The sequence below is a fragment of the Eptatretus burgeri genome, chromosome 9 (genome assembly GCF_056783735.1).
Source record: "Eptatretus burgeri isolate ZD-2024b chromosome 9, Ebu_testis_v1, whole genome shotgun sequence".
In the NCBI taxonomy this organism is placed as follows: Eukaryota; Metazoa; Chordata; class Myxini; order Myxiniformes; family Myxinidae; genus Eptatretus; species Eptatretus burgeri.
In genome coordinates this window covers 63,006,191-63,016,989 of record NC_140969.1, presented here as the reverse complement: position 1 = coordinate 63,016,989, position 10,799 = coordinate 63,006,191, and the positions used below count along the sequence as shown (strand labels likewise).

The 10,799-nt window shown below is 30.5% G+C and overlaps 1 protein-coding gene and 1 long non-coding RNA gene across 12 annotated transcripts in view; one reads left to right on the top strand and one right to left on the bottom strand.

The window, feature by feature from the left end:
* Positions 1–442, top strand: part of LOC147020208 (uncharacterized) — a 3,019-nt gene extending 2,577 nt beyond the window's left edge. For both annotated transcript variants that reach the window (XR_015061716.1, XR_015061717.1), the window contains one exon: positions 1–442. This exon is cut by the window's left edge and continues 1,138 nt beyond it. This is a non-coding gene — a long non-coding RNA (uncharacterized LOC147020208).
* Positions 1–10,799, bottom strand: part of LTA4H (leukotriene A4 hydrolase) — a 388,232-nt gene that overhangs the window by 146,083 nt on the left and 231,350 nt on the right. The gene's annotated exons all lie outside the window — the stretch shown is intronic.

The following is a 10,799-nucleotide window of genomic DNA, read 5'->3' as shown; positions in this document are numbered from 1 at the left end:
TGTTTGGGGTTCACAGATCTAAGAACGTCCCCCTTGACACACATTATATACTGTTATACACCTCGGACTTGGCCCTCGAGTGTCCACAAAGGTGTATTATCTGCTTAGTTTTGTCTTTTGTAATTCCTGTGAATAAAATGAACCTAAAATCTCTTCCCCTTCCAAATCATATATTTTATAAGTCCAAGGAACTGTATCTATTACATCAACAATTTTAAAAAGTTCTTTCGTCCATCGTTCAGTAAAACCCTTTTCAAAATGAGATTTCCACCTATATATTCTTACGATATCACCAACTTTGAACTTAGGTTTTCTGACATTAATATCTTTTTCATATTTTAATTTTGTAAATGTTTCTGATGGCTTCATATTCGTTGACGTGTGAATCGTGTCATTATACTTATCCACAATATCCTGAATAAAAGATAACCATTGTTGTGAACCGAGTTGTGTGAATTTTTTATATAGTCTCTCTTTTAAGGTACGATTAAAACGTTCAACAACAACTGCCTTCCCTTCATTAAAGGTACTGTATAATGTAATACTGTTATTTTTTAGAAAATTCATAAATGTCTTGTTATAAAACTCTCTACCCTCATCAGTCCACAATTTCTTAGGTTTTCTCTTACTTTTATTAAATATCTGTTGAAAAGCTAACATAAGAGTATTACCTGTTTTGTTTTTTAAAGGGACAACCCACGCATATCTACTCCTCAAATCAATAACGGTTAAAGCATACTTGTACCCCTTATCATTATTGAGTTCAATCAAATCAGCAGACCAGATATAATCAACTTCCTTGGAATAAACTTTCCTTCTCTGAAACTTTGTGAATATTGGTTTATGTAATTCATCAGCTAATTGCTCTTCAGTCTTAATAGCATCATTAGAGCCTATAAGTTTTTTGAATTTCCAAGTCCAAGTTTCAATTTAGCACTAATCATCTTCTTCACGATGAACCCATCAACTTTTTCTCTCAAGGTTGGATTTTGTATCAGAGACAAATTATACAACATTTCTCTATCGGCTTCATGCTTTTCTTCCAACGTTGTGGTATTCCCATAATCAATATCGTGTCTCATGCACACTTCATCAACTCTATTGATTGGTTTACTCCAGGATTTAGGATTGTCTGCCTCATCTAATCTTTTATCTAAGTTTGTGCCTGGACCACAGAAAGAATAACCTGGAAGATGTAATTCCCCTGGTATTCCAGTAGTTGTAAATTTACTTCCTGATAAAAACTTTTGTATATCTCCTCCGAGTTTGTGTTTGGAGATAAATTGATTTTTTTTTGAACCACACACCAAACATATACCTTTTTGTATAACCCTGTTATTTTTACTTTTAATATATGAAATATTTTTAGTATTAGTTTTCTTTTTACATTTGAGACAATAACTCATTTATTTATGAGAAAAATTTCTGCAGAGTGCAAAAACCTTTTTAGTTTCCAACATGCACATTTGAATCTTAATTTTTAAAACATAAAGAATCCTTAGAAATGTCTTCACTCTCTCCTCCATTTATTTAAGAAAAAACTTGAATTAAAATACATGTCTTCTCGATGTCGATAGTCTTGTCGAAAGTATTGCAAATAGACTTTTTAATTCTTTGTATTCCTCCCTGGTGAGATAAGTTAATTTCTTTAATACCTCTATTCTTTTTTGAATCTCACTGGTTTCCATATTTTGATATTTATTCATTCTCTCTCTTTCCTCCCTCTCTCTATTCTCTCTTTCCTCCTTCTCCTTTTCCTCCTCTTCCCTCTCTTCTTCAACTCCTTCCTCATCCCTTACTATACTTGAATCGTTTACACCCCATAGAATATTATACATATATTCATCAGGATTTCTTGTTATTCCTGTATCCAAAATAATTTTTTTACAACAGGAAACCAATAAAATTTCTTTTGAATTTCTAAAAGAGCCTTACCTTTTCTTAACCTTATAATTTTTTCATTATTTAACATTCTAATTAAATCTAAAGTTGTCGGTTTATCAACATCAGCATAATGCCAATCTTTTATTGAAAATACCTCATTCTTATGTTGTAGAACATATTTATTAAAATACCGAATACCCTTTTCTTGAAGGTATGCTTGAACACAGAAATGATAATTTTCTTGAAGCCTTCTTGCTGTCATTTATGTATTAGAAATATATGTTAGAATAATATTATGGCACGAAACACCTCCCCATCTTCCCATAGTTAAATCATTTTGTATTTCCTTACTTATTATATATAATCCTGTTTTTTCTGTTTTCATGAGATAAACAAGGGCAAAACCATTATTATATTTACCCTTATTAAATTCTTTTTATTTGTTGTTTACTAATCGTGGCTCCACAAAACTCATTCTCGATACCAAGTGGATAATATTCTTCCTTACGAGACTGATTTAATTGTTCCAGGTCTTCGAGGTTAATTTTAAATGACCAATTATACCCTAAATCATTCATATCATACCCCCATTGTTCTATTCTCATACAAACGATACGCCCTTCTTTATAAAAATTTATTTTAATTCGAACTGTGAATTCTGTAGGACCTGGAGATAATATCAACACTTCTGTATCTTTAGAATACACAGCCGTTTTATTTAAGTATATATATTGTGATAAATCGCTTAATCTCACCAAGTCATTCGCGTCAGTCGGGCTTGGATAATTTTTTAATTTATAAGCATTTTTCATGTTAATATTTTTGTTTATATTATATTTATGTCGTTCAGCCTGTGCCTTTGTGTAATAATTTGATAAATCAATATCCAGTTCTTGAGATACACCAAAGATAGAACCATCTTTACCAACATAAGTCATTTATATTAGATTAAAAATAATATCATAAAATTTTTTATTTTTGTTGAGTTGAAATAACACATATAGACATAATTGACCACAACACTTGGAATTTAATTCTTGGACTTGAAATGTTTGATAAACACCATTCTGTAAGAATTTTATGACTTCAACAGGTGGTGGAAGACCAAAACTATCAAAATAATATTTGTCTTGACTATTAAAAATACAAACCCAATGAGAACCGTTCCCATCATTATCTTCTAAGTTCATAATAATATTCTTTGTATGTTTCGACACATTTGTTAATTCATCTCTCATACAAATAACCACATTATGAATTTTTAATTTCTTACAATATTTGACAAGTTGTAAATTTGATGTTGTATTCTTTCCAAATTCTTTCAACCACTCATCAATGCTCATTTATTTATTAGAAAGATATAATCCATTACCTCTTTTCGTTAATTTTACACCTGCTTGTGCTATAGAAGAAAGCATATCTCCAACTAACAATCTCGCTTTATCAGGCAGACCTTCAAGTTTTTCAGCAAAATCTACAATTACACCACTTCCACTAATTTGTTTCTCCAACTCTTTGTTATGTCTTTCCAATTCTTTTTGAGCCTGGAGTTGAGCCTTCCTTTCGTTGGCAGTTTTGACCGCTGTTGAAATACCACCCGTCAATGCTCCAACCGCACTTAAACCAGCAAATAAAGGAATTAGAAATGGGAGAAATCCTCCACTCGTCTCTCTTATTGAATATTTTTTTCAACATTGGTTTTGTCATTTTAATTTTAAGTGAGCCAGTGTCATTCAAGATTTTAACCTGTTCTCTTGTGAGCAAAACATCAATTCTTACTGCTCCTTTTCTCTGAATTGTATTAACGTTAATCGTACAAGGCTTTTGATTTTGAACACAAGATGATAGTTTATGAAGATTGATTTGATTAACATATACCCCAGTTGGTACTTTGCCACTCATTTATTTAACAAAAAATTATGTGAGACTAATCATCACACCATTATCTGTATTAATCTGCAATTCTGTTTCTTCCAAAAGCAAACAATATGTATCAACTTCTTCACTCTCTCCTCTTTCAATGTATAGGGAAGTATCCACTCGATTAGACTTTATAGTTTCTTTTTGAGCGCTCAGGTCAAACGTATAGATTGTATACAAACTTTTAAATGCTGTCATATCCAAAATAGGTTCTTTATTTCCATTACTTTCACACACCTTTTGGTAAGACTTGTATGCTTCAGCAAAATCATTTTTTCCCAATTAATTTCCAATCTATCTCGTGGATAAAATGTTCCATCTAGAGAAACGCGAAGTTGTTTCACCTTAGCATTATCACTCAATGCATTATTCTTATCAGTCGCAGTATCACCATCTGGCTTTTTAAAAATCATCCACAGATATCGTGGCTTTCCTTCCAGAACACCCAAATTCCACGTGTAAGTAGTTTGATTGAGTTTAACGTGTTGACATCTTCTTTTGAGGTATGATACACTGAGTGGTTTTTTTGAGTTAAGTCTTCGATTCAACATCTCTTCTGTTTTAAGATTAGGAGTATATTCACTGATATACCAACTCATCTCCTCAATTACAAATTTATTCTGATCACCAAAAGCATTACCAACACCAAAAAGCAATCTATTTTCATTATCATTCCTTTGTAGTTGAAATCTAATTTTAAGACCATACAGAACTTTATCATAATCACAAAATCCAAATATACCTTTAAGAGGAACTGCCACAGTAAAACTATTTTCTGCTAATAAAACTTTTTCTTCTTTGGTTAAACTATTAGTAAAACTAATATAAAACTATTTCGACAGACCCCTTTCCCATTCTATCACTGAATGTATAGAGTGTAAATTTCATCATTTCAGATACAGCAGAGACATAATCAACCGCTTCAACTTCTTGTGTTCCAATATACAATCGCACACTATCAAACATTTTCCAGAAGAAATCATTTACAAGTGTAGCGTTTGTGTTATTCCCAGCCTTAGTGAATTTAAATTTACACAACAAGAAACTTTCAGAGAGATCCAAATAGGTTTGTTGATTATTTATTTCAAAACTTTTTGTACCATTTGTATTCCAGTCTGTTCCAGTTATTGCATTTACCTTGAAGTAATCTTCTTTTTTAGTGGAGTTTGAGATAATAATAGTATCATCCAAATCATAGATACTATCAATTACTTCCATACTTGTATTTATTTAGGAAAAAAGATGTTAAAACTTTTGAAACCCTGATCCAAGTATTTGAATTATTTTCTGTCGTTCTTGGGGGGACAACTGAGTTTTACCTTTCTTAATTTCTTTTATTGCTTGTAATTTATGAGATTCTTTCTGAGCATCTTTTATACTCTTTACAGCACCTGCTACATTTCCCACAGCAGAAGCAGTTGAACCAATTAGGTCTTTATGTTTAAGAATAGTTGAACCAATACCCATGAGAGTATCAATTATCCCATCTCCTCTAAATTGATGTCCGACACCCCTTTGTCTCTTAGGTTTATAGTATCCTCTACCAAGATACATACCTTCACCCTTGTAGTACGGCGAAAGGAACATCCCATCTCCTGTAATTATTTTATATTTTCCCAACTCGTGCTTCCTCACAATAACCATCGTATTTATTTATTGAAAAACTTCACGTAGGTGAATTCTGATGGATATAACTTCTCCATTAAAAGAGATCACACGATTATCTTGGTCGGTTATCCTAAAATTTACTCTGTGTATGGTTTTTCCTGACACAGGTAGATAAACCAAATTTTTAGGCTCCATATTGAATTTATAACCAATTGGGGTTGAGTATGCGCTGAATGAAAATATTGTATTTGTTTTTAATCCATCATTATAAGCACCATCAATCAAATCACAGTGAATTAACACCGAATTTATTCCTGAGGATATTTGAATGACATTATCACTGTAAAACGTCCCATTAGTTTCAATCTTTTTTGAGGAGAAACCTAATAACTCTCTAAATGAATTATCAATTGTGAAATCAACCTTGTAGTTATTTTTAACTTTAATCGTTGATTTTGAAGTATGTTTTTGAATGTTTATAACAATATTTTTTGGTTCATCACCCTGTTCTTTCATAAGACGAGCAATTTCGGAAGATATTTGAGAAATCTCGTATGCTCCGAATTGAGACTGTTATCGTTTTGTATCCACTTCCCGGATTATAACTAAACTTGTCATTTTTCTCGGTTATATTAAATAAGGTATTATAAGTCTCCATGGACAATAAAGATGCCTCATATTCTTTTGTTGTGTCAAGTTGTAGTGGGTATGGGAATGAAGATGTGTGGTCGCTTGTTGTGAAATTAAAACTCAGGATTGTGCTTCTCATCTTATTTAATATGAGATAAAATGTCTTTATATTGAGATTTATTAATTATTTTCATGTTCATCAACTGGTCTAAAATGGCTGATGCTTCATTAAAACAATTGTTATTTCCAGCCTTCTTACTGCCGAACAACAATAACAGTCTATTAACTAATTGCGATGGGTCATTTGGAAGAAAACTAATACCTGAACCAAGGATACTTAAAGCCTGAATAATGTGTTTCTCCTTCTCATTCTTCCTACTTTTACCAGAAAGAATAACCTTATAATTTAGAGTGTTCAGCAAATCAATATATACTCTATCATAATTATTTTCCATATCCAATGGTTTATCAATATACTTTGATTCATCCCTCACAGTTGAACCTTGTCTTCCATCTTTTGTGAGAAGAAACATTAATCTCGGAGTTAGTTTAACAGGGGGTTGAGCAGAACTTAAGAACCTTAATTCATCATTAAATATCAATACCTTTTCTTGAACAAGATGAAATATTGCTGGTTGTTCTGTTGGAATGAGTCCTGCTTTGGTTTTTGAATCCGCTGAATATTCATTGTTTTGAACAGCATTCACAATATAATCAGGGGGTTGATTAATCTCTTCCAGTTGTTGAAATAAACCTTCATCATGTTCTAATTCTCCAATATGCTCTAATTCTTCCTCCGTCATTTGACTGAAATCTCTTAACATTTGAAGCTTTCTAGGAGTATATTCTACTGTGGGAACTGTGGAAACATCTTTCATTTTTTCTTGGGAAGTTTTTAAAAGTGGTTTAAAAAATTTCTCTTGTTTTTTTTCAAATGCTTCTTCGCCCGTTAGTTTCTGTCTGCGTTTCTTCTTTATGTCTTCCTGTTGTTTTACAACTTTTGAAACCAACTCTTGATGTTCCTTAAATCTTCTTGCTCTTTCTTTTGTATCCATTTATTTATTGTAAAATATCATTTAATGAATTGTAAAGATCAACAGGGAAATTTTCCTTTTCTTCATCATTCAAGTAGATGTGTTCAAATAAATCCTTTTCTTTAAATATTTCATCAAATTCTTTATTAACATTAATGCGAGTTGTAATTTCTTCTTCACTAATCCTTGCATCTCTGCTTTTCATACGTTTGTGTTGAGTTTCTTCATCAACATCAAAACCGAATGATAAAATCTTCACTCCGCTCAGATATTTAATACTTTGTCTCGTTCCTTCTGGATTAGTTTCTAATATCCCAACACCACCATATTTTAGTTTCTTTAACTCACTCTTACAATGTGAATATTTTGTTGTACCAAGAGAAACCTCCTCAAATATTTGTCCTTCATTCCTCAATCGCATATGTTCCTCCACAGAAATATAGTGATAATCTTCACCTTTTACTTCTCCAGGTCTTATTGCTCTAGTTGTTGTTGATACAATGCGTATCACGGGGTGTTTTTTAAGTAAATTTACAATATTCTCATTTGTACTACACAAGAACCTTGATTTATGAAAGTTTTTTCCAGAAGCAGATTTACCCACAAGATTTATAATAATAGTTGTCATTTATATATGTAATTGTTTATAAAACAAAAAATATATCCCTTAATATCTCATCTTGTTTCACAACAATATATTTATATTTTTCAGTCGTGTGCTTCATATAATCCTCAAATTTCTTTTTACTACATAATGTAGAACAATTATCTCTCCAAAAATTATTGATATCTATTGAATTTAACTTGAATAAAATAAAAGTATTAGCATTGTTTCTGATGGAACGACGAGGAAGTTGAAAGTACGATTGACTAAGATAAATACAATTACAAGAAGAATGTCTCCCTCTTGTGTAGTAGCTGTCCATTACCGTTTGGTTTCTCTCATTAACACAATCATCAAAGATAACGAGGTTCTTTTTTGATTTATCCAAATCTTGGGGAGACGGTATATCATCCGTATTATCACTAAGAATACAAGTTATAAGATTTGATTTCTTTTTACATCTCTGTGTATCACAAAATAGTTGAATTATATCTTCAATGTTATAATCATTTAGGTTTTTTTGACGTTTAAATAAACCTATTATATCTTCTTTTTGAAGACCAGCATTAAAACCTTGTGAGAGTAGTTGATACTCTGGTTGAAAACTCGACTTTGTGAAAATTATTAAATTATCATAATCTAAAAAGTTGGGAGTGAGGAGCATTTTTAAAAGTAAGCAGGTTTTTCCACATCCACTTGAACCAACTATGAGACATCTTAATGAATTTGGGAGATTTTTATGGTTGTTAAATTTTATCTTATTTTCCCAAATAGGTAAAAAATCATTCATTTATATATTTGAAAAACAGGTTATTTAATTTATTATTAGCTTTTTTAGAAACTCTATATTTTATCCTAAGTTCAGGTTTAATTTCAAGATAATCCATTATTTTATTTATACAATATCTTGTGTTGATATTTCCCTGAAAATTACATCCATGAATAATATACAACAACAATCCTTTGAACATTTCTCTTATACGTTCAGTTTCTTCCCTTGTAAGGAAAGGTGTGTTATCATCCTCATACTTTACATTCATTTCTCTAATCAATCTTGTAAAGTAATTCATTTTTGGTGTAAATCTAAAAGAATTATTTTCCTTTTTATATTTTTTATTATCATTAATTAGAAGATAATCACAGAATATACATTGTTTATAGGCTTTTGACTCTGTGTTTAATCCCTGTCTTTCACACGCAGGACAATTCTCAAATTTGTCATATGGAGAATCAGGAAAGTCTGGCATATTTATAAAGTAAAACTTTACTTAAACTGAAATTCATCTATACTTTCAGTTGTATATTACCATCGATATCGATATACTTTTTTTCATTATCAGATTCAACGACAACATTTTTTATATTAAAGGTAATTTTAAAATTATCGTTAACTACTATTGAACGAAATGTCATTTCACCTGATATATTAACATCCTTTATTTCATCAAGATTTACATCTTTAGGGTTGTTGAAAAAAATACAAATTTCTCCTTGCATATTACAGATGGTCTTATCTTTTCTTTCTAAAGCTTCATCCATAAGGTTTTTGTTCTTTGATACTTTTTCTTGTTTCATTGCTTTTTCTAGTTTTGAATATATTACTAGAAGGAGAGGAGAAACTTTTGTTAGAGATACTTTAATTGATGTTCTACCAGGTATACTAAAAGCCCTTCCACTGAAGGAAATTGAAGAACTCATATTATTTACCATAATAGTTTTTATCCAATAGTTGTTATATTTATCTTTGTTCAATTTTACATCCTTGACATATTTCTCAGTATCTTTAACAGATGAAGAGATTGATTGAAACTTGTCTTTTGTGTCTTGAAACATTGTATTTATTAAGTGAAAAAGTTGGAGGATAAAATGTTTTTAAGCACAGATTCACCTATAAATTAAACGAAATTTTCATCAAGAAAATTTTAGTTTAAGCAAAGTTTTATTCTATAAATATGGTGAATACAACGTACTGCGATGTTTGTAATCACGAATATAATCATTATAGAAAACACCTCCGAACCAACAAACACACATTTAATCTATTTCATCAAATATCTCCTCTTGAGTTGGAAAGAAAACATTGTGATATCTGTTCAAAGGATGTTTTGAAGAGTAGTTATAATCAACATCTTCAATCACAAAAACACAAGAAAAATGAGTTTAAAGTAAAGGGAGACTATTATATTAAAAACACTGATGAGGCATTTAAAGGGCATATAAAAATAAGGATTTTTCAATTTGGAGAACCCGGTCCATCATCAATAGCTGAATCAATTGAAATAGTGAAACCCGATGTTGAAAAATTTATTAAAAAGACATTAAAAGAAATAAAAACTTTAAAGTTTTATATGGGAGTGAAAATGAATATGAAAAGACAAGATGAAGAACAAACTCCTTATATGAGAACAGATCTTCATTTTATAACATCATTTCAAGATTTTTTGAATAGTGGGGTTTATGAAGAACTATCAAGACAAGAGGAGGATGTTGATAATACAGTGGTAGGAAGTGGATTCAATATTAAAAAAATCATCTTTTTAGATATACACATTCTAAAATCAAACCCTCTTAAAGCTTCTTCTTATATTGAATTACCAAAAGAAATAAAACTAAAGAAGGCAGTTGTTAATATTAAGAACAATGATAATAAATGTTTTCTCTGGTCTGTTCTTGCTCACTTACATCCACCAAAATGTAATTCAGAAAGAGTAAAACAATATATGAAATATGAGAATACCTTGGACATTAAAGATTTTAAATTCCCAATGCCATTAACAGATATTCCTAAATTTGAGAAAAAGAATAATCTTTCTATTAATGTATATGGATTAACGGATACAAACAAAGTTCAAATATTAAAAATTTCAAACAACTATAAAAATGAAGAAACACACATTGACCTTTTATATTTTAGTGTTGGAAAGAATTCACATTACACATACATCAATAATTTATCAAGATTAATCTCTTCTCAGGTATTCAGAACAGCAAACAAAATATATCCTTGTAAGCGATGTCTTAATTCATTTCATACAAAAGAACGATTAGAACAACATTCAAAATATTGTAGTAATCATAAATCAGCTGTAATTACAATGCCTAAACCTGGTGAAAAGATT